We start from the raw sequence: 23,241 nt of genomic DNA on the forward strand, positions 1-23,241 counted from the left end.
TGAGTCAGCTTTGTGTCAAGCCGCAAATTTGATTCAACAAAGCACAGACATTGAAAAAGGCTCAAATTTAGAACTCTAAACTATGGCACCCAACATCCAGGAGCTTGCCATCCGGATCTTGGAGCCTTGTGCTGCTTTCGATCTATTCACACATCGGTCCACTACTGACATCATCTTATAAACCAACGTTATGTAAATAGTTTTTTAATAAAATGTTTTACCCTGTTTCTTTGCTGGTGTGTTGTCTATATTTTTAATATTTGCATAGGGTTTGTCGTTATTTTGTGCGGGATGGGTGATGGAGCCGAGCTGTCTTGCAGCCCTCATGGTGTGGAGCTCAGTTCATCTCACTATTTTCGTATTTCTCATGAAGGGTTGTTCCTAATATTTCTATTTTAGCGAGGTCAAAAAGAGATCCAATTAGTGGCCTACTGATTTTGCTCGATTACTTTTATTTTTTTTACACGATTTTTCACTATCTGCAAAGACTAAACAGAGTATTGCAACTTTGTGCTTGTTTGTAAATAGAGAATGATCCAAAGAGAACCAATTCTAAAACAGTAAATGCTTGGACAACAATCAATCAAATGGAGAGACAAGCAGCCACGACGGATTACAACGGGGGTAAAGGCCTGCGTTAACTACCCTTCAGTATCTGCAAAGAGAGAGTACTACTAAGACAAAAGAGGGGAGGGGGGGGTTGCAGCGTTCAAAGCACATCAGCGTGCATAAATACGAAAATGTTTTTATTTATCACGTACTTGACATTTTTAAGCTTTTCATATTTGCTATTAAAAAACCAATGAAATTCACAGAAAAAACCATAGGTTATAGTGGATATATAGTTAGGAATTTGCATTTACAAAACCTTGAAAATTCAATGAAAAAACCATTGGTTTTAGGCCATATATAGTTAGGGATTTGCATTTACAAAACCTTATTTTACTCGCATAAAACCATTGAAATTCCATATATAGTTATAAGCGCTAACTATATATCGCGCACCCGCAATCCACTGCTGATGATGTCACATATTACATCATTCATGACATGGTTAGTGACATCACTGATGACATCACTGATGACATCTCAAATGACATCACTGAAAACATCTCATTTGACATGACTGATAACATCACTGATGATATCATTCATGTGATAATACGATGAACCTCTTCAGACTCTAATATAACCTTAGATGCAATCAGTGTAAACAGACACTCACAGACTGTCACTCATCCATGGAGTTACTCACACACCTAGTCAGTCATGCAAAGAATCAATCACACCTCCATTTCCTCAAATATACAGTTATACAAACTTTACTTATTCAAACATATACTAACACATATTTACTCTCTTATACAATCCCTGATACAAGTTCACAATGATCCATACAGCCACTCACACATTCACTGGCTCTTATGCACAGTTATTTATATATGTCAACTCTCACATGTACAGTGTTTTACATATGTACTTACTTTGACATGTAGCACTGAGATATCCATTCACTCACCAATACACTCATGCACACAGTCAACCGCCCATACAGCTGTTTCCACATGCACTTTTGAAACCATACATCTAGTGAATCAACTGCTCACACATCTATACAGAGAGTCACACACCTCCCAGCTACCCACACACACACTCAGTATCCCATACAAATACTTGGGCAACCAATCAATAACCCATATAGTTACTCATATAGCTACTTATCAACACATGGAACAGTTTACAGAACAACAGACATAATGATGCACAAATTAAGACAGTTTAGTCATTAACCCATGCACTCAGTGAGACACATTTAATCACTCACTCAATCAGTCAGTCAGTCATGCACCTAGTAAATCCTTCATCCAGACACTTATATATCCACTCATTCTTCAATATGTAAAACATATTTTAACTTTACAGAAACATACAGTCACTGGATGTTGTAATCAGTGATGTCATCAGTGATGTCATTTGAGATGTCATCAGTGATGTCATCAGTGATGTCACTAACCATGTCATGAATGATGTAATATGTGACATCATCAGCAGTGGATTGCGGGTGCGCGATATATAGTTAGCGCTTATAACTATATATGGAATTTCAATGGTTTTATGCGAGTAAAATAAGGTTTTGTAAATGCAAATCCCTAACTATATATGGCCTAAAACCAATGGTTTTTTCATTGAATTTTCAAGGTTTTGTAAATGCAAATTCCTAACTATATATCCACTATAACCTATGGTTTTTTCTGTGAATATATATATATATATATATATATATATATATATATATATATATATATATATATATATATATATATATATATATATATATATATATATATATATATATATATATATATAACCTACTGGCGGTCGCCAGTAGGTATATATAGTTAGGATTTTTTTGAATAGGGATTTCTGAAAATTCTATGTTGAATAACTTTGGCGTTGATGGACGGAATTGGCTGAAATTTTCAGGAAAATGGCACATTTTGTTTCTGAGCGTCCCCTGAAAGTTTAGGGGGGTTTCGTCAAGCGGGGGCTGAGAAAAAAGGGGGGTCCCAAAACATGTTTTTAACATTGAGTTTTCCATAGGGCGGTTGGACTCACTTTTAGCTCGAACGGCTGAATGGATTTCCACAAAACTTGGCAAAATTGTAGGGACTGGTAGCCCGATGTGCCTTTGCTATGTCTCAAGATATATGCTCCAGTGGTTTTTACGAAAATTAACTTTGAAAAATATATATTGGGCTACATTGGGCTATATATATGTTAGAGCCCAAATGTAGCCCAATGTAGCCCAATGTAGCCCAAAGATGGCCACCAGAGACAAAAAAAAACAAATGTACCCCAAATATCAGCCAGATGTAGCCCAACTATAGCCCAATGACAGAATGTCCCAAATTGTTCTAAAGAACAACTAGAGCGCTAACAGGCTTACTTATGACAAAAGTATGGCACACCTGAAGTCATCTTGATTGGAATAAAGTGTTAACACTTAAAACATTTAATTTACAAAGGAACAACATAAGGGGGTTCATTTTGCCATAGAAATTATGATTAGTGCTGAAGAAAGAAAAATTAGGGCACATTTTGAGTGACTTCTCAAATCCTCTTATATTTCATTAAAAAAATTCTGATATGTAGTCTCTCAAGATGGCCACCAGAGACAAAAGAGCCCAAATGTAGCCCAAATATCAGCCAGATGTAGCCCAACTATAGCCCAATGACAGAATGTCCCAGAGTGTTCTAAAGAACAACTAGAACGCTAACAGTCTTACTTATGACAAAAGTATGGCACACCTGAAGTCATCTTGATTGGAATAAAGTGGTAACACTTAATACATTTAATTTGAAAAGGAACAAAATGAGGGGTTTCATTTTGCCATAGAAATGGTATATATATATATATATATATATATATATATATATATTACCTACTGGCGGTCGCCAGTAGGTATATATAGTTAGGATTTTTTTTAACAGGGATTTCTGAAAATTCTATGTTGAATAACTTTGGCGTTGATGGACGGAATTGGCTGAAACTTTCAGGAAAATGGCACATTTTGTTTCTGAGCGTCCCCTGAAAGTTTGGGGGGGTTTCGTCAAGCGAGGGCCGAGAAAAAAGGGGGTCCCAAAACGTGTTTTTAACATTGAGTTTTTCATAGGGCGGTTGGACTCACTTTTAGCTCGAACGGCTGAATGGATTTCTACAAAACTTGGCAAAATTGTAGGGACTGGTAGCCCGATGTGCCTTTGCTATGTCTCAAGATATATGCTCCAGTGGTTTTTACGAAAATTAACTTTGAAAAATATATATTGGGCTACATTGGGCTATATATATGTTAGAGCCCAAATGTAGCCCAATGTAGCCCAATGTAGCCAAATGTAGCCCAAAGATGGCCACCAGAGACAAAAAAAAACAAATGTAGCCCAAATATCAGCCAGATGTAGCCCAACTATAGCCCAGTGACAGAATGTCCCAGAGTGTTCTAAAGAACAACTAGAGCGTTAACAGTCTTACTTATGACAAAAGTATGGCACACCTAAAGTCATCTTGATTGGAATAAAGTGTTAACACTTAAAACATTTAATTTGCAAAGGAACAAAATGAGGGGGTTCATTTTGCCATAGAAATTATGATTAGTGCTGAAGAAAGAAAAATTAGGGCACATTTTGAGTGACTTCTCAAATCCTCTTATATTTCATTAAAAAAAATTCTGATATGCAGTCTCCCAAGATGGCCACCAGAGACAAATGAGCCCAAATCTAGCCCAAATATCAGCCAGATGTAGCCCAACTATAGCCCAATGACAGAATGTCCCAGAGTGTTCTAAAGAACAACTAGAACGCTAACAGTCTTACTTATGACAAAAGAATGGCACACCTGAAGTCATCTTGATTGGAATAAAGTGGTAACACTTAATACATTTAATTTGAAAAAGAACAAAATGAGGGGTTTCATTTTGCCATAGAAATGTTATATATATATATATATATATATATATATATATATATACATACATATATATATATATATTACCTACTGGCGGTCGCCAGTAGGTATATATAGTTAGGGTTTTTTCTCTATGGGATTTTTGAAAATTCTATGTCTAATAACTTTGGCGTTTGTGGACGGAATTGGCTGAAATTTTCAGGAAAATGGAACATTTTGTTTCTGAGCAGCCCCTGACAATTTGGGGGGGTTTCATCAAGGGGGGGCCGAGAAAAAAGGGGGGTCCCAAAACGCGTTTTTCCCATGTTAATTTCCATGTGGCGGTTGGCCTCACTTTTAGCTCGAACGGCTGAATGGATTTGCACGAAACTTGGCAAAATTGTAGGGACTGTTAGCCCGATGTGCCTTTGCTAGGTCTCAATATATGTGCTCCAGTGGATTTTGAGTAATTTAGGTTCAAAAAAAGATATATATCTGGGCGGAGCCTAACCACACATCTGATCTGATTGGCTGTCAGCACTTCATCCAAGAAGTGTTGGCAGCCATCTTGGGACCAATATACATGATAGCACCTCATTAAAAAGCATTGTAGTTAATAGAGGGTTTTAGGACTTTAGTTACATTATAAATCATTTGTTGATTGTACCATACTCATTTTAGGAATTGTGGTGGGTTCTAAGGTGATTTTACCATGTGAAAAAACCTTCTGCTGTGATATCATGAATATTGTTTGAAAGAAAACTAATATCTCATGATTTTCCCACAGTGGTTTGGAAGGAGATCTATAAGCTAAACTGAAAGCATATTTTCTGTAAATTCACATTATCTTTCTCAGTCATGTGAAAATGAAGTCTGACATTCTCAGTAAAACATGTACATCCAACAAGGACAGAGACTGTCAGTTGATTCCTTTGTGCTCTACTGCAGCCTCCTAAAGTGTTCTAAAGAACAACTAGAGCGCTAACAGTCCTACGTATTACAAAGGTATAGCACACCTGGAGCCATCGTGATGGGAATAAAGTGGTAACTCTTAAAACATTTAATTTAAAAAGGAACAAAATGAGGGGGTATATTATGCAATAGAAGGTATTGTTAGTGCTGCAGAAAGAAAAATTAGGGCACATTTTGAGTGACTTTTCAAATCCTCTTCTATTTCATTAAAAAATTCTGACATGCAGTCTCCCAAAATGGCCACCAGAGACAAAAGAGCCCAAATGTAGCCCAAATATCACCCAGATGTAGCCCAAGTATAGCCCAATGACAGAATGTCCCAGAGTTTTCTAAAGAACAACTAGAGCGCTAACAGTCCTACTTATTACAAAGGTATGGCACACCTGAAGCCATCTTGATTGGAATAAAGTGGTAACTCTTAAAACATTTAATTTAAAAAGGAACAAAATGAGGGGGTATATTTTGCCATATGAATTATGATTAGTGCTGCAGAAAGAAAAATTAGGGCACATTTTGAGTGACTTCTCAAACCCTCTTCAATTTCATTAAAAAATTCTGACATACAGTCTCTCAAGATGGCCACCAGAGACAAAAGAGCCTAAATGTAGCCCAAATATCACCCAGATGTACCCCAAGTATAGCCCAATGACAGAATGTCCCAGAGTGTTCTAAAGAACAACTAGAGCGCTAACAGGCTTACTTATGACAAAAGTATGGCACACCAGAAGCCATCTTGATTGGAATGAAGTGGTAAGTCTGAAAACACTCAATTTAAAAAGGAACAACATGAGGGGGTTAATTTTGCCATAGAAAGTATGATTAGTGCTTCAGAAAGAAAAATTAGGGATCATTTTGAGTGACTTCTGAAATCCTCTTCTATTTCATTAAAAAAATTCTGACATGCAGACTGAAACATGCACTTTGAATACCAGCAGCAGACGTCCCTGGTGAGCAATAGCTTTACTACAGTGACCTAATGTGCAACTAGAGTGCTAACATTCAGAATTTATGGCAAATGTGTGACACATCTGAATGCCTTCCTTATGGAACCAAAGTAAACAAGCATTGAAAATGCAGTAGATCTCGCCCTCGTTTAAGTTAAAGCCATTCTGTTTGTAATGAGGTGGCTTTTTAGCTTTGCTTTTATTAGTGTTTTTTCAACTTTCATGTAAATAACATGCATCTGTATGCATATAAGTATATGTATGCATGCATTTATGTTTGTATTTATAAAGATATACAGATGATATATGTTTATATATGTATGTATATATATATATTCACTGAAAAAACCATAGGTTATAGACCATATATAGTTAGGAATTAGCATTTACAAAACCTTGAAAATTCACTGAAAAAACCATAGGTTATAGACCATATATAGTTAGGAATTAGCATTTACAAAACGTTGAAAATTCACTGAAAAAACCATAGGTTATAGACCATATATAGTTAGGAATTCGCATTTACAAAACCTTATTTTACTCACACAAAACCATTGAAATTCCATATATAGTTAGTTGCACTAACTATATATTGCGCACCCGCAATCCACTGCTGATGATGTCACATATTACATCATTCATGACATGGTCAGTGACATCACTGATGACATCACTGATGACATATCAAATGACATCACTGATGACATCACTGATGACAACATCCAGTGACTGTATGTTTCTGTAAAGTTAAAATATGTCTTACATATTGAAGAATGAGTGGATGTATAAGTGTCTGGATGAAGGATTTAGTAGGTGCATGACTGACTGTATGCATGAGTGATTAAATGTGTCTCACTGAGTGCATGGGTTAGTGACTAAACTGTCTTAATTTGTGCATCATTATGTCTGTTGTTCTGTAAACTGTTGCATGTGTTGATAAGTAGCTATATGAGTAACTATATGGGTTATTGATTGGTTGCCCAAGTATTTGTAGGGGAGACTGAGTGTGTGTGTGGGTGGCTGGGAGGTGTATGACTCTGTGCATAGATGTGTGAGCAGTTGATTCACTAGATGTATGGTTTCAAAAGTGCATGTGGAAACAGCTGTATGGGCGGTTGACTGTGTGTATGAGTGTATTGGTGAGTGAATGGATATCTCAGTGCTACATGTCAAAGTAAGTACATATGTAAAACACAGTACATGTGAGAGTTGACATATATAAATAACTGTGCATAAGAGCCAGTGAATGTGTGAGTGGCTGTATGGATCATTGTGAACTTGTATCAGGGATTGTATAAGAGAGTAAATATGTGTTAGTATATGTTTGAATAAGTAAAGTGTGTATAACTGTATAGTTGAGGAAATGGAGGTGTGATTGATTCTTTGCATGACTGACTAGGTGTGTGAGTAACTCCATGGATAAGTGACAGTCTGTGAGTGTCTGTTTACACTGATTGTATCTAAGGTTATATTAGAGTCTGAAGAGGTTCATCGTATTATCACATGAATGATATCATCAGTGAAGTGATCAGTAATGTCAAATGAGATGTCATCAGTGATGTCATCAGTGATGTCATTTGAGATGTCATCAGTGATGTCATTTGAGATGTCATCAGTGATGTCATTTGAGATGTCATCAGTGATGTCATCAGTGATGTCACTGACCATGTCATGAATGATGTAATATGTGACATCATCAGCAGTGGATTTCGAGTGCGCGATATATAGTTAGTGCAACTAACTTTATATGGAATTTCAATGGTTTTGTGTGAGTAAAATAAGGTTTTGTAAATACGAATTCCTAACTATATATGGTCTATAACCTATGGTTTTTTCAGTGAATTTTCAACTTTTGTAAATGCTAATTCCTAACTATATATGGTCTATAACCTATGGTTTTTTCAGTGAATATATATATATATATATATATATATATATATATATATATATATATATATATATATATATATATATATATATATATATATATATATATATCTATCTATATATATTACCTACTGGCGGTCGCCAGTAGGTATATATAGTTAGGATTTTTTTGAATAGGGATTTCTGAAAATTCTATGTTGAATAACTTTGGCGTTGATGGACAGAATTGGCTGACATTTTCAGGAAAATGTCACATTTTGTTTCTGAGCGTCCTCTGAAAGTTTGGGGGGGTTTCGTCAAGCGGGGGCCGAGAAAAAAGGGGGGTCCCAAAATGTGTTTTTAACATTGAGTTTTCCATAGGGCGGTTGGACTCACTTTTAGCTCGAACGGCTGAATGGATTTCTATGAAACTTGGCAAAATTGTAAAGACTGTTTGCCCAATGTGCCTTTGCTAGGTCTCAAGATATTTGCTCCAGTGGATTTTGAGAAACTAACGTTCAAAAAAATATATATATCTGTGACAGCGTCCCGGTTAGCGCCCCGGTTCGCGTACCAGACGCGTAAATAACTTCGCGAGGAGAAGCGGATTGGCTCTCCGGTGACTCTCAACATTCTAAACAGTCCGGAGCGGCCGCCATATTGTCTCTCGGTAGGCTCGAGAGACAAGAGGTGGAAATAAACGAAGGGGGAAATGAATGAAAGGGGCAAGGTAGACCCCTCCTGACCCCCTAGGATTGATGTGGGGGCTATTAAAGGGCCCCGCGGGGCAAAAAAATAAAATAATTTTTTTTTTGATTTTTCGCGGTGGAAGCGCTACCCGGTACGCGAACTGGGTAGCTCACCGGTAGCGTAACGGGAGTCCGCCATCTTGTGTTTCGGACGAATTTAGTCACAAGATGGAGGATAAACAATGTTGGGAATGGGTATAAGGGGGCACGGGAGACATATCCTGACCCCCTAGGTTTTCTGAGGGTGGCTGAGGAGGCCCATATATGTAAAAAAAAAACCCTTTTTTTTCAAATTTTCGCACGGTTAGTGCCCGGTCCGCGCACCGGGTAGCGTTCCGGAAAGCGTAACAAGGGGAAAACCAAGGGAAATAGTAAAATAATATTTTAGAGTGCTTTGAGGTAGGGTAGCTCTGAATAGAGCTGTTGTGTTGTGTGGGTGATGTAAGTACCAACATGTAGGTACCAATGAAGAGTCTAAAATTCAATGTACACCGTCTCCTCTAGATATTTTGTATGTTCTAATATGGGTTATTTAAATGTAAATGTGTGGAAAAGCACTTCATGCTTTAAAGCAATTGTACTTTTGAACTGATTGTTCTTTCCTCTTAGTCCTCCTCTTTGGTTTTTTTTCCCCACACTCTTCTTCAGCATGATAGTTGATAAATTTGTTCCCTCAAAAAATTTATATACATAAAAAAATTATATTAAATACATATAAAATATATTTTTCCTTTAAAAGAAGAATACATTTTACAGCTTTTGATATTTGCTATTAAAAAACCATTGAAATTCACTGAAAAAACCATAGGTTATAGACCATATATAGTTAGGAATTAGCATTTACAAAACCTTGAAAATTCACTGAAAAAACCATAGGTTATAGACCATATATAGTTAGGAATTAGCATTTACAAAACCTTATTTTACTCACACAAAACCATTGAAATTCGCATATATAGTTAGTTGCACTAACTATATATCGCGCACCCGCAATCCACTGCTGATCATGTCACATATTACATCATTCATGACATGGTCAGTGACATCACTGATGACATCACTGATGACATCTCAAATTACATCACTGATGACATCACTGATGACAACATCCAGTGACTGTATGTTTCTGTAAAGATAAAATATGTCTTACATATTGAAGAATGAGAGGATGTATAAGTGTCTGGATGAAGGATTTAGTAGGTGCATGACTGACTGTATGAGTGAGTGATTAAATGTGTCTCACTGAGTGCATGGGTTAGTGACTGAACTGTCTTAATTTGTGCATCATTATGTCTGTTGTTCTGTAAACTGCTGCATGTGTTGATCAGTAGCTATATGAGTAACTATATGGGTTATTGATTGGTTGCCCAAGTATTTGTATGGGAGACTGAGTGTGTGTGTGGGTGGCTGGAAGGTGTATGACTCTGTGCATAGATGTGTGAGCAGTTGATTCACTAGATGTATGGGTTCAAAAGTGCATGTGGAAACAGCTGTATGGGCGGTTGACTGTGTGCATGAGTGTATTGGTGAGTGAATGGATATCTCAGTGCTACATGTCAAAGTAAGTACATATGTAAAACACAGTACATGTGAGAGTTGACATATATAAATAACTGTGCATAAGAGCCAGTGAATGTGTGAGTGGCTGTATGGATCATTGTGAACTTGTATCAGGGATTGTATAAGAGAGTAAATATGTGTTAGTATATGTTTGAATAAGTAAGGTGTGTATTACTGTATAGTTGAGGAAATGGAGGTGTGATTGATTCTTTGCATGACTGACTAGGTGTGTGAGTAACTCCATGGATGAGTGACAGTCTGTGAGTGTCTGTTTACACTGAGTGTATCTAAGGTTATATTAGAGTCTGAAGAGGTTCATCGTATTATCACATGAATGATGTCATCAGTGATGTGATCAGTAATGTCAAATGAGATGTCATCAGTGATGTCATCAGTGATGTCATTTGAGATGTCATCAGTGATGTCATTTGAGATGTCATTTGAGATGTCATCAGTGATGTCATTTGAGATGTCATCAGTGATGTCATCAGTGATGTCACTGACCATGTCATGAATGATGTAATATGTGACATGATCAGCAGTGGATTGCGGGTGCGCGATATATAGTTAGTGCAACTAACTATATATGCGAATTTCAATGGTTTTGTGTGAGTAAAATAAGGTTTTGTAAATGCTAATTCCTAACTATATATGGTCTAAAAACTTTTGGTTTTTTCAGTGAATTTTCAAGGTTTTGTAAATGCTAATTCGTAACTATATATGGTCTATAACCTATGGTTTTTTCAGTGAATATATATATATATATATATATATATATATATATATATATATATATATATATATATATATATATACACATATATATGTGTATGTATATGTTTGTGTGCATACATATATATATTCACTGAAAAAAACATAGGTTTCAGGAACATTATAGTTAGAAATTAGCATTTAAAAAACCTTTGGCATTCACTGAAAAAACAATAGGTTTTACAGACATTATAGTTAGGAATTAGCATTTAAAAAACTTTAGATCTACCTAGTGGGCTAGTTGGACTCCACGGACTCTCAGGATTGAAGAGGGATTATTTCCCCAACTTAAAACGCCCCACAGGGCGTGTTTGCACAGTGGTGTAGGGAGGGGATGGTGTAGGAAAGTGGCTCTATATATACTGGACCAAAGTAAAATCAGCCAAACTACGAATTCCAATTTACTCACCTGTTATCAGGAGAGACCTCAGTGCTGCATCTTTGAGCCCAGAACTGATCCTGAAAAGTAATTCTAACCGTACTTACCAGTAACTTGAATTTTCTTCAATAGGCTAACATTGGCTGGATTCACTTGGAAATTCTTCTAAGTGTGGAGTTTTGGAACTTTAAAATATTCCTCTAAAATCAGCCGAACTTCTAATTCAGATTTACTCACCTGTTATCAGCAGAGATCTCGGTGCTGCATCATTGAGCCCAATACTGATCCTGAAAAGTAATTGTCACCATACTTACCAGTAACTTGAATTTCCTTCCATAGGCTAACATTGACTGGTTTCACTTGGAAATTCTTCTAAGTGTGGAGTTTTGGAACTTTAAAATATTGTCCTAAAATCATCCGAACAACGAATTCCGATTTACTCACCTGTTATCAGGAGAGAACCCAGTGCTGCATCTTTTAGCCCAGCACTAACTCTGAAAAGTAATTATAACCGTACTTACCAGTAAATTGTATTTCCTTCCATATGAATCCATTGTCTGGTTTTCACCAGAAAAGTTTCTAAGTGTCTATTTTTACAAACCACAAACATTAATTCAAAATTGCCTGTATGACTTAAACACATTCTTTCAACTATTTACAGGAGATGCACCAGTGCTGGATACAATATCCACCACTGAGTAAGAAAAAGTAACAATAACACTACTTACCTGCTAAGTGAATTTCCTCCCATAGGATAACATTGGTGATTCTATGTGAAAAACTTTCTGTCAACTTTTAAAATGCAATAATATTCCTTAAAAATCACTACTGTAACCAAAACGCTTTTACTTAACTGTTTACAGGAGAATCTAGGATCCAGTCCTGTGAGTAGAAAAGTAACCCATAAAGAAACTAATTGCAGTGAACTAGAAATTCCCATTGAGTTCAATGTTGCATTGTGTTTGAAATTGTGTTGCCCATTGCAACAATTGTAACTACTGTACTTGAAAGTCTATTGCAGTTTTGCCAAGTATTTAAACTAAAGTAATTCATTCTGAGAAAGTATATTTTGTAATGCAATGTATAATGTAATTCTAATGTAATTTCAAAAATTAAATATCTGAAAATAAATAGTTTAAAAAAATGTAGTAAATCAGTATTAAAAAAAATATATATAACAATTAATACATTAAAAAAATTGTCATTTAGAAAACCTTGGAAATTCACTGAAAAAACCATAGGTTTTAGACATGTTATAGTTACGAATTAGCATTTAAAAAACCATTGCAATTCACTGAAAAAACCATAGGTATTAGGGGTGTTCTAGTTAGCGGGACATTTTAGTCTTACAAAACCATTGAAATTCCTCCGTTATAGTTAGTTGTACTAACTATACCTTGCGCGCCCGCAATACTCTGCTGATGACGTCACATATTACATCACTCATGACATGGTCAGTGACATCACTCATTCATCACTGATGACATCTCAAATGACATCACTGATGACATAATCCAGTGAATGAGTGTTTCTGTAAAGTTTAAATATGTTTTATATTTGTATATCTCAAGGTCCATGGAAGAATAAATTGAAATATAAGTGTCTAAATGGATGATTTTTTTGTGTAAAATAGATTGTATAATGCATTGATTAAGTGTATCTTAGTGAATACATAGGGATGGTGTACATTTTACAGATGAGGGAAACAGAGTCGTCCTCTTGAACTATAGACTCTGCATAGGTAAGTACTTGTAGGTACTAAAATCTCTCAATAAACACAAGGGCTCTTTTTAGAGCCACCTAAGAACTAAACACATAAAGTTGATGTATATCTGAAAAAAACTTTTTTTTTTTATTGGAGTAGCGCACCAAAAGCGTCACAGTCGTGCCCCAAACGCTTAGAGGTCGTGCACCAAATGTGTTGGAGTCACGCACCCTACAGATTATGAATCGTGCATCCAACGCGTGCACACCAGGGGGCTGCACTGAGCGCCGCGCTGGGTGCGCGACTCCTAATTTTACTGTGAAAAAAATAGCCCCTATCACTAATTACTATTATCCCCGGGGACCCCATCCCCCAGGGCTTATAAATAATGTTGGGGACCGTGGGGGGAGCCCCAATGCCCTCACGGTCCCAGCCGCTCCCCGCATCCTACAGGAGCCGGCATTGCTTTTGCACATGGGGAGTTGCTAACATGCAGCTCCCCATGAGGAAAAGCAATATGGTTTGGATTTTGAAAGAGAGAGCAGGTTTCCCTGCTCTCTCTTTCAAAATCCAAACCACGTTTGCTACGGGAGGGCGGGTTTCAGTCAATGCTTTTAATTGATGGGAAGTGAAGCTGTTTGTACCAGTAATAAAAGCTGTTAATGGGGAAACGGTTGTCCTTTGTTCGAGTGAGGCTCAATTCTGGACCCACACTGAGCACGATGTTTGAAGGCGGCTGTCCTGCTGCCGAGCCTGCACCACTCCAGAAGGTGGGGGCCACGGAGCTCCTGAACCAGGGGCTCGCTAAGTAGAGCAAACGGATGGGGATTAAGGCAGCAACGCTTTCCAGGGCTCGTTGGAGAGCTTTTCCCAGCATGTAATTATCGAGCGCTTCCATCTGTGGGTAAATTCGGACTTCACCTACCAGAAAGCCACGCAGTTATCTCATTGAGAGGCGTCCAATCAGGGCCTGCGATAATGCTAAAGAAAGAAAGGTGGAGACGTGTTTGCCCTCTGAGACTGTTGTTCACCCTTTGATAAAGAGGACATCAGGAAAAACGTCAGGGTTTCAGTCAATGCTTTTAATTGATGGAAAGTGAGCTGTTTGTACCAGTAATAAAACCTGTTAATGGGGAAACGGTTGTCCTTTGTTCGAGTGAGGCTCAATTTCTGGACCCCCACTGAGCACGATATATATATATATATATATATATATATATCCACAAAACAAAGATGTGACACACTCCAGATCCAGTTTAAATAAAAACATTAAAGCTTAACCTTGATCTGGAGTGTGCCGCATGTTTGTTTTGTGGAAACTAATCAAGGGCTTGGATTCTGCCCCATCTCGATTGCACCTGCCGTTGTGCGTGTTGCTGATTGGATCCGATTGTGTTGGAATTTAAAGGATGTAGCGGAACCCGTGACCTTGCAGCAACCAGGAAGGAGAAAAGCAATCACTGCTGAGTGTGAGCGCCAGGATCTGGGCTAGTAGAACGCCAGCCAAACGGGAGTCTCCTCAGGGGTGAGTGAAGCTACAAATAACATTAAGGCAAGCTGCGAGACGGCATTGGACTGTTTAAACTAAACTGCATCATCCTGGGAAATGGTCCAGAGAACGGATAGATTAACAGCCAGGCCTAATCCAAAAGCATAGAGGTATTGAACCTGTTAAGTTATTTTACTGTCTTGAGTGAGAGAATCAGATTAACTAACTATAACGTCCCTGAAATCAGTGTTTTTTTCAGTAATTTTCAAAGGTTTTTTAAATGCTAATTTCTAAATATGCCTACATAGGTAGGACAGATGCAGAAAGAGGAAGTAAGGCACAGAAAGAAGCAAGAGAAGTGCAGAAACAGGCAACAAAAGTCCATAAAGAGGAAGAAAGTTGCAAAAAGATGCAAGAGATGTGCAGAAAGAACCAACAGCGGTGCAGAAAAAGGCCTACTTTGACTGTACCTTACAACAGACTCATACAAAGTAGCCTAATCACTAATCCATCTCCCAAGATGTCTTAAACCACACCTTTCTTTTGAAGATTCAATATTCATCGACTGCTCAGAATGTTATGTCTACCAAATATAAAACAGCAATCCTAAGCATATCACTGTTGTAAGTCTGACCACGTTTTTGAAGGTATGTTTGCATGTATCTCTGCTTTTACCTAGTGAAATGTTACATAAAAATAGCCATACAAATACTTGAATACCTGTTTTTCAAACAGCATACTCTGTATATTTATGTACGAAAAGCAAGAAGCAAGAGAAGTGCAGAAAGAGGTAACAGTTGTGCAGAAAGTGGCAAGAGGGATGCCGAAAAAAGCAAGAGAGGTGCAGAAAAAAACAATAGAAGTGCACAAGGAAGCAACAGAGGTGCAGAAAGAGAGATGCAGAATCAGGCAAGAAAGGTGCAGAAAGATGGAACAGGGGTGCAGAAAGAGGTAAGAGGGATACATACATTTGCAAGAGATGTACAGAAAGAACCAAGCGCAGTGTAGAAAGAAGCAAGAGAAGTTCAGAAAGAAGCCAGTGAAGTGGAGAAATAGGGAAGAGGGGTACAAAAAGAGGCATGAGGGATGCAGAAATGTGCAAAAGACATGCAGATAAAAGCAAGAGCACTACAGAAAAAACCAACAGAGGTGTAAAAATCGGCAAGGGTGTTGCAGAAAGAGGTAGGAGAGTGTGCACAAAGAGGTAAGAGGGGTACAGAAAGAGGCAGGAGGGGAGCAGAAAGAAGGAAGAGAAGTGCAGAAAGAAACAACAGAGGTGCTGAAAGAGGTACCGACGGTGCAGAAAGAGGCAAGAGAGGTGCAGAAAGAAGCAACAGAGGTACAGAAAGAGGCAAGAGAATTGCTGAAAGAAGCAACAGAGGTGTAGAAAGATGTAAGATAATCGCAGAAAGTGGCACATGAGGTACAGAAAGAGACAAGAGAGGTGCAGAAAATGGCAGGAGAGTTGCAGAAAGAGGCATGAGGGATGCAAAAAAGAGAAGAAGGGTGCAGAAAGAAGCAAGAGAGGCACAGAAAGAAGCAAGAGAATTACAAAAAGAAGAAAGAGAGGTGCAGAAAGAGGGAAGATGCGTGCAGAAAGAGACAACAGGGTGCAGAAAGAAACAACAGTGGTGAAAAAAGAAACACGACAGGTGCAGAAAGAGGCAAGAGGGGTACAGAAAGAGGCAAGAGGAATACAGCAAGAGGCAAGAAAATTGCAGAAAGAAGCAAAAGAGGTGCAGAAAGAGGCAAGAGAACTGTAGAAAAAGGCCAGGTTGAGGAAGAGGCAGGAGAGGTGCACAAAGAGGCAAAGGGGGTACAGAAAGAGACAAGAGTGGCACAAAAAGAAGCAAGAGAAGTGCAGAAAGAAGCAACAGAGGTGCTGAAAGAGGCAAGGGGAGTGCAGAAAGAGGCAAGAAAAGTAGAGAATGGAGCAACAGAGGTGCTGAAAGAGGCAAGAGGGAGGCAGAAAGAGGCAGGAGAAGTATAAAAAGAAGCAACGGAGGTGCCAAAAGAGGCAAGAGAGGTGCAGAAACAGGAAAAAAAGGTACAGAAAGAGGTGAAATGGGGCAGAAAGAGGTAAGAGGGATACATACATTTGCAAGAGAGATGCAGAAAGAAGCAAGAGCAGTGCAGAAAGAAGCAAGAGAGGTAGAGAAATAGTCAAGAGAGGTGCTGAAAGAGGCATCAGGGATGCAGAAATGTGCAAAAGAGGTGCAGAAAGAGGCAAGAGGGGTGCAGAAAGAGGTGGGAGAGGTGCACAAGAGGCAAGTGGGGTACTGAAAGAGGCAAGAGAAGTGCAAAAATAAGCAACCGAGGAGCCGAAAGAGGCAAGAGAGGTACCGAAAGAGGTAACATGGGGGCATAAAGAGGTAAGAGGGATGTATAAATTTGCAAGAGAGGTGTAGAAAAAAGCAAGAGAAGTGCAGAAAGAGGCAAGCGAGGTACATAAAGAAGCAAGATCAGTGCAGAAAGAACGGACAGAGGTACAAAAAGAGGCAAGAGGGGTGCAGAAACAGGTAGGAGAGGCGTACAAAGAGGCAAGAGAGGTACCAAAAGAGGCAGGAGGGGTGCAGAAAGAAGGAAGAGAAGTGAAGAAATAAGCAACAGAGGTGCTGAAAGATGCGCAAAGGGTGCAGAAAGAGCAAGCGAAGTGCAGAAAGAAACAACAGAGGTACAGAATAAGGCAAGAGAGGTGCAGGAAAGGTGCAAAAAGAAGGAATAGGGGTGCAGAAAGAGGCAAGAGAGGTACAGAAAGGAGGAAGAGGGGTGCAGAAAGAGTCAAAAGTGGTGCAGAAAGAAGCAATTGAGGTGCAGAAAGAGCCAACAGAGGTGCAGAAAGACGCAAGAGAGGTGCTTAAACAAGCAAAAAAAGTGCAGAAAGAGGCAAGAGAATTGCTGAACTAAGCAACAGAGATGTAGAAAGAAGGAAGAGAAGTACAGAAAGAGGCACGTATGGTGCAGAATGAGGCAAGAGAGAAGCAGAAAATGGCAAGAGAACTGCAGAAAGAGGGAAGAGGGATGCAAAAAGAGAAGAAGGTTGCAGAAAGAAGCAAGAGGGGTACAGAAAGAAGCAAGAGAAGTGCAGAAAGAAGCAAGAGAGGTGCAGAAAGAGGGAAGCCGAGTGCAGAAAGAGACAACATGGGTACAGAAAGAGATCAAAGGTGTGCAGAAAGGAGCAAGACAGATGCAGAAAGAGGCAAAGGAAGTGCAGTAAGAGGCAGGAGGGGTGCAAAAAGAAGAGAGAGAACTACAGAAAGAAAACAAAGAGGAGCAGAAAGAGGCAAAGGGATTACAGATAGAGGCAAGAAAAGTGCAGAAAGAAGCAAAAGAGGTGCAGAAAGAGACAAGAGAACTGCAGAAAACGGCATGAGAGGTGCAGGAGAGGTGCACAAAGAGGCACAAGGAGTACAGAAAGAGACGAGGGGTGCAGAAAGAAGCAACAGAGGTACTTAAAGAGGCAAGAGGGTACAGAAAGAACCTACAAAAGTGTAGAAAGAAGCAACAGAGGTACTGATAAGCCAGGAGAGGTGCAGAATCAGGCAAGAAAAGTGCAGAAAGAAGTAAGAGGGATACATAAATTTACAAGAGAGGTACAGAAAGAACAGGAGTAGTGCAGAAAGAAGCAAGAGAAGTAAAGAAAGAAGCAAGAGAGGTGGAGAAGTAAGGAAGAGGGTTGCAGAAAGAGGCACGAGTGATGCAGAAATTTACAGAAGAGGTGCAGAAAGAAGCAAGAGCACTGCAGAAAGAACTAACAGAGATGCAACAAGAGGCAAGAGGGGTGCAGAAAGAGGTAGGAGAGGTACACAAAGAGGCATGAGGGGTATGGAAAGAGGGAGGAAGGGCACAGAAAGTGCAGAAAATGGCAAGAGAACTGCTGTAAGAGGCGCAAAGAGTGCAGAAAGAGGCAAGAGAAGTGCAGAAAGAATCAACAGGGGTGCAGGAAGAGGCAAGAGTGGTGAAGAAAGAGGAAAGCAGGGTGCAGAAAGAGGCAAGAGGGGTGCATAAAAAAGCAAGTGAGGTGCAGAAAGACACAAGAAAGGTGCAGAAAGACACAAAAGAGGTGCAAAAACAAGCATGAGAATTGCTGAAATAAGCAACAGAGGTGTAGAAAGAAACGAGAAATGCAAAAAGAGGTAAGTGGGGTCCAGAAATCGGCAAGAGGGGTGCAGAAAAAGGCAAGAGAACTGCACAAAGAGGCAAGAGGGATAAAAAAGAGAAGAAGTGTGCAAAAAGAAGCAATAGAAGTACAGAAAGAAGCTAGAGAGGTGCAGAAAGAGGGAAGATGAGTGCAGAAAGAGACAACAGGGGTATAGAAAAAAGCAAGAGAGGTGCATAAAGAGGCAAAAGAAGCGCAGAAAGAAGAAACAGAGGTGCAGAAGGAGGCAAGAGAACCGCAGAAACAAGCAACAAAGGTATAGAAAGAGGTAACATGGGAGCAGAAAGAGATAAGAGGGATACATATATTTGCAAGAGAGGTGTGGAAAGAAGTAATAGAAGTGCAGAACGAGGCAAGTGAGGTGCAGAAAGAAGCAAGATCACTGCAGAAAGAACCAAAAGAGTTATAAAAAAAGGCAAGACGGCTGTAGAAACAGATAGGAAAGGTGCTCAAAGAGGCAAGAGAGGTACTGAAAGAGGCAGGATGGGTGCAGAAAGAGGCAAGAAAGTTGCAGAAACAGGGAAAAGAGTTGCAGAAAGAGGAAATGGGGTGCAGACAGAGGCAAAAGAGGTGTAGAAAGTTGAGGGGTGCAGAAAGAGGCAAGAGGGGTGCAGACATTTGCAAGAGAGGTGCAGAAAGAAGCAAGAGCAGTGGAAAAGAACCAACAGAAGTGCACAAAGAGGCAAGAGTGGTACAGAAAGAGGGAAGAGAGGTATAGAAAGAGGCAAGAGGGGTGCAGAAAGAAGTAACAGAGGTGCAGAAAGAAGCAAGAGAAGTACAGAATTCAACCCTCTCTTGAAGGTGCCCAAAGAGAAGATCCAAAAGACCTCTCTTTTTCTCCTAACTCTGTCGCCACCTTTACTGTCTGGCAATCTAATTTTTTCTAGAATTCGCCACTTAAAATCATCAGGAGTATGATGATTGTCTTGGAAGTGTTTGACTAGCGGTGCCGTACTCTTATTAGTTCGTATTGCTGAGCGGTGTTCCGTTAATCTAGTCTGGATGGGTCTCGATGTTTCGCCGACATAGCCAAGTTGGCAGAAAAGTGAAAAAGAGCCAAAAGAAGTACAGAAAGAGGCAAAAGGGGTGCAGAAAGAGGGAAGAGAGGTATAGAAAGAGGTGAGAGGGGGGCAGAAAGAAGTAACAGAGGTGCAGAAAGAAGCAACAGAAGTACAGAAAGAACAACAGAGGTGCAGAGAGAGGCAAGAAGGGTGTGGAAAGGGTAACAGAAGTGCAGAAAGAAGCAACAGAGGTGCAGAACGAGGCAAGAGAGGTATAGAAAGGGGCAAGAGAAGTACAAAAAGAAGCAACAGGGGTGCCGAAAGAGGTATGAGAGGTGCAGAATAAGGCAAGAAAGGTACAGAAAGAGGTAACATGGATGCAGAAAGAGGTAAGACGGATACAGAAATTTACAAGAGAGGTACAGAAATAACCAAGAGCAGTGCAGAAAGAAGCAAGAGAAATGGGGAAAGAAGCAAGAGAGGTGGAAAAATAGGGAAGAAGGGTGTCGAAAGAGGCATGAGGAATGCAGAAATGCAGAAATGTGCAAAAGAGGCGCATAAATAAGCAAGAGCACTGCAGAAAGAACCAACAGTGGTGCAAAAAGAGGCAAGAAGGGTGTAGAAAGAGGAAGGAGAGGTGCACAAAGAGACAAGAGGGGTACAGAAAGAGGCAGGAGGGGTACAGAAAGAAGGAAGAGAAGTGCAGAAATAAGCAACAGAGGTGCTGAAAGAGGCGCAAAGTGTGCAGATAGAGGCAAGAGAAGTGCAGAGAGAAGCAATAGAGGTACAGAAAGAGACAAGAGAGGTATAGAAACAGGCAGGAAAGGCACAGGAAGAGGGAACGGGATGCAGAAAGAGGCAACAGAGGTACAGAAAGACGCAAGAGAGGTGCAGAAACAAGCAAGAGAAGTACAGAAAGAGGCAAGAGAGTTGCTGAAAGAAGGAATAGAGGTGTAGAAAGAAGCCAGAGAAATGCAGAAAGAGGCAAGTGAGGAGCAGAAAATGGTAAGAGAACTGCAGAAAGAGAGAAGACGAGTGCAGAACGAGACAACAGGGGTGCCGAAAGAAGCAAGAGAAGTGCAGAAAGAGGCAAAAGAAGTGCCGAAAGAAGCAACAGAGGTGCCGAAGGAGGCAGAGAGCTGCAGAAAGAGGCAAGAAAGTTGTAGAAACAGTCAAAAGAGTTGCAGAAAGAGGGAACAGTGGTGCAGACAAAGACAAGAGACGTGCAGAAAGTGGGAAGAGGGGTGCAGAAATTTACAAGAGAGGTGCGGAAAGAAGCAAGCGCAGTGCAAAAGAACCAACAGAAGTGCAGAAAGAGGCAAGAGGGGTAAAAAAAGAGGGAGAAGAGGTGTAGAAAGAAGCAAGAGCAGTGCAAAAGAGCCAACAGAAGTGCATAAAGAGGCAAGAGGGGTATAGAAAGAGGCAACAAAATTGCAGAAAGAAGCAACAGGGGTACAGAAAGAGGTAAGAGAAGTATAGAAAGAGGCAAGAGAGGTGCAGAAACAGGCAGGAGAGGTGCAGAAAGAGGGAACGACTTACAGAAAGAGGCAAAAGAGGTACAGAGAAAGAAGGAAGAAGGGTGCAGAAAGAGGCAAGAGGGGTACAGAAAGAAGCAAGTGAGATGCAGACAGAGGCAACAGAGGTGCAGAAAGAAGCAAGAGAGGTGCAGAAAGAAGCAAGAGAGGTTCAGAAAGTAGAAAAGATGAGCAGAAAGAGGCAAAAGAAGTACAGAAAAAGAAAGAAAGGTACAGAAAGAAGCAACAGAAATGCAGAATGATGCAAGTGAGGTGCAGAAAGAAGCAAGAGTGGTTTGCACACCATTAGTACCAGTCAGTCAAGTACACTTTATTCGATTGTTAAAATCATAAAAGGTATAAAAGTTAAATATACATACATTCCAAATACAGGACGACACATAGTAAAAACAAAATAGCAGCAAGGATTATAAAAAGATACAATTGATAAAAAAAAAAAATCTTTTCAAGGAATGTAAACAGTTCAAATGTTAATAAAATCATGTTCTTGTTATGCGAGATTTCGTTCTTGTTGCGGCTACCAAACAATTAGCAACGCTAAATATAACATAGGTATTGCCTAGGAGCTGAAGATAAATTACAGCAGGCCTTACTTGGGTGAAGCCTTCCTTTCTTAAAATAGGTAGCAAAAATTTAGCCCTTTCCACAGTGAAAAACCTGCAGAACATAGTAAAGTGCATTGCGTTTCTTACAGATCTATTATCACATTTACAAAATGGGGCTCCCTCCGGTTTCGCCCATTTAGTGTAACTACCCAACTGGTAGTGGATTAAATTAAACTTGGTCAACAGGAACCTATGAAATGGTTTGGTGACAATGGCAAGATATGGTTCCATTGAGGGGGAATGTAGAAGCAAATAATGAGATCTAACAGTTGGCTTCTTCACTTCCCTTTCCTCCCGTGCCAGTCTGGCCTCCTCCATGTAATGTTTTTTGATCATGTGAAATAAACAAGGACCCCCTGGGTAGTGGTACAGACTCCTAGGGCAGGGTAACAACATATGTGAATAAAAAATCCTAGGCCGTAGACTAATGAAATGAACAATTAACCAGCACCAGTTGTACAGGGAACAGTCAAAGATATGAATATTTATATAAAAAACATGTTTTTAATTGACATATTAAAAATCATATAGAAACTGAACACAAATCAGACTATATGATGAGAATACACATATATCATACATAAACCTATACAGAAAATAAATAACCACATGAAAACATATGAATTACACAATATAATTTAAAATACATTTAAAGATAAAATCAATGCCAGAAGTGCTGGAAAACACTAGAGAATTCGACGCGCGTTTCGGCAGAAAACGCCTTCTTCAGGAGTCAACGACGATATTCTGGAAATATATTTATAGAAAAAGGAAACAGATGTCAAACATCCAGGTTCGTACATTATGAACAAGCCAAATATCATACAAATTCATAAGAAAAGATACAATTAATAAGAAATACATGAGACATACTCGACCCTCCCTGAAAACCCAAACTGGTCTGGTCTACACATTTGTTCACTCTGTGTCAGGTAATCGACAAATCATTTTCAACAATTGTACAGTAATTACCTAATGGTGTACAATACACTAACGTGTCCGTTCAGAGTACAATGACCACTGCATTAAGTATCAATTGGTAAAGACATGATAAAGAAAGCACCA

Source organism: Lissotriton vulgaris, chromosome 3_1, assembly GCF_964263255.1.
Source record: "Lissotriton vulgaris chromosome 3_1, aLisVul1.2, whole genome shotgun sequence".
Lineage (NCBI taxonomy): Eukaryota > Metazoa > Chordata > Amphibia > Caudata > Salamandridae > Lissotriton > Lissotriton vulgaris.